Raw genomic sequence first — 2,672 nt, 5'->3', positions numbered from 1 at the left:
CCAAGTTTCCCTTACTCGTCCTTAATCCCAGTCCACTTGAGCAGGACATGGCAAAGGAAAAACATGGGGTTCTGTTGCTGACAACAGGTATGCCTTGAAAGCATTACTTCCCTGCCTCTTTACTCAAATGTGGTGAGGCATCAATTGCATTTTCCAACAATAATATATGAGAATAAGCAAAGGTTAAAGTTACTCAAAACAGAACAAATCTTACCTTCATCAATATGATGAGAGCTGCATCATTCATGGTACAAATTATTGAAAAACATATCTGGATGAATCTTGAACAAAGCAGGAAAAAATAAAAACCTACCCATATGCAAGCACTTGTGGATGCGTGTTAGTGTTTTATATGCAGAGCAGACTAATAGGAGAGAGAGCCTGGTGTTGGCTTAGTGGTTAAGGTGGCGGCTTGGGATCCAAGGGTCCTGAGTTCAAGCCCCGTTGGCCGCTGAATTAAAATGCACCAGGAGGTTAACTCAGCCTGTCATCCTTCAGAGGTTGGCAAAATGAGCACCAGTGTACTGGTAAGGGGGACACTGCATCAGCGGCATAGCCACGTCCCAACCAATGATGCAACCAGCAGCTCCAGGCTGCACTCGATAGAAAGAGAATAGGTGAGAAAGGCTAAAAACAATGTGGATGTATTGGTGTGGGCCGGGTATCGGCGGCGAGGACGATCGCTAGATGGAGCAGTGGAGTCGGCTCCACTGAACACCCGGAATCGAGATCGTACCTTTCCGATAACTCCCAAGGTACGGGTTCCTTACAGGACCGTGAATCGTCAATAATTCAGCCGCGTGGGACAGGGTTATTTACTAAACTTCAAAATACCTAAAGGCCCACGTGGCGATCTACCAAGGAACTCACACCCTCGACGGAGCTCGAACGGGACGAGCCATTGCTGTGCTCGACCCGTGCGGATGGTTACCGAGGTCCCATCGGTCCAAATGCACAACTATGGCAGCAACAGCCTTTTTAATCCCCCAACACGCACCGTGCTAAACCAATGAAGGAAAGGACAAGAACGAGCTGAAACATTTAACAGGGGATTTATTTATAATGGGGGGGGGGGGGAGGGAAGCACGTAAAGAGCAGAGTTAAACCGACTAAGCAATGCAAGTATGTACAAGGCACTTAAACAATTGCTACTTACAGACGGGGCCCAAGGACGCACACACAAATACCCAAAAAGAAGTGATGGCCACGGTCTTTATTGAAGGTTCCCAGCTCGAGGGAAGATGAGCTGGGAACCAGAGCTATCTCGGACCTTCCCGCCTCATGCGGCCTTCGCCGTCCTGGATTGGCGGGACTCGAACCCACAACTCGATACTGCTGCAAGCACCGGGTACGGAGGGCAGCGTCGGGCTCCCGTACGCTCCTCCGGCACACGACGAGACCAGAGCCAGCGACGAGACGAGACCAGAAGAAGCGACGAGACGAGACCAGAAGAAGCGACGAGACGAGACCAGAAGCCAGCGACGGGACGAGACCAGAAGCCAGCGACGGGACGAGACCAGAAGCCAGCGACGGGACGAGACCAGAAGCCAGCGACGGGACGAGACCAGAAGCCAGCGACGGGACGAGACCAGAAGACAGCGACGGGACGAGACCAGAAGACAGCGACGGGACGAGACCAGAAGACAGCGACGAGACGAGACCAGAAGACAGCGACGAGACGAGACCAGAAGACAGCGACGAGACGAGACCAGAAGACAGCGACGAGACGAGACCAGAAGACAGCGACGAGACGAGACCAGAAGACAGCGACGAGACGAGACCAGAAGACAGCGACGAGACGAGACCAGAAGACAGCGACGAGACGAGACCAGAAGACAGCGACGAGACGAGACCAGAAGACAGCGACGAGACGAGACCAGAAGACAGCGACGAGACGAGACCAGAAGACAGCGACGAGACGAGACCAGAAGACAGAGACGAGACGAGACCAGAAGACAGCGACGAGACGAGACCAGAAGACAGCGACGAGACGAGACCAGAAGACAGCGACGAGACGAGACCAGAAGACAGCGACGAGACGAGAGCAGACCCCAGACACCGCGCCGTCCCGTCCATTTCTTCCCTCCCTGCGTCGTGGGCGGGGTCACGCGTCTCACCCCTCCGCACACCTCATTCGCCGGGGAAATCGGTCGTCTCTCTATGATTGGTCGGGGGTCTCGATTTCCCCGCCTCCGAAGAGGCTTTGCTTCTCTTGGAGCTCGCTCTGCGCCCATTGGCCGACCGACGACAAACTTCCTCGCGTCTCGCTGATTGGTCGAGAGCCAGGCAAGGTCCCTCCTGAACTTCGCCCACCGCGAGCGTAATGGCGTCAGGATGGAGCGAAGGTGAAGGTGTGTTGTTGTTATAAGTGTAAAAATCCTCTCTATAAAATAACTTTGCAGCGCATGCACACTTAATTCCTATTCGACATAGGGGAAAGGGACCCTAACTAGAAACACATACTGACTGATATAACTGTTCTATAAGGACCTGAATGTTGAGTGCAGTAAGCTTCCAGATTCGTAACAGTATGACAGGCGCAAAGGCAGGACTGTGCTTGCTGACGGGTGGAACATGGTCTCAGCTGGTGTAGCAAAGCCCAGAAAGAATTATGAGACCCAGAATTATTGGGAATGAGATTTAATTCTGGAGGGAAAAGGTTGAAACAGCTC

Source organism: Eptatretus burgeri, chromosome 5 (assembly GCF_056783735.1).
Source record: "Eptatretus burgeri isolate ZD-2024b chromosome 5, Ebu_testis_v1, whole genome shotgun sequence".
Taxonomy (NCBI): domain Eukaryota; kingdom Metazoa; phylum Chordata; class Myxini; order Myxiniformes; family Myxinidae; genus Eptatretus; species Eptatretus burgeri.
This window is presented reverse-complemented; position numbering follows the sequence as displayed.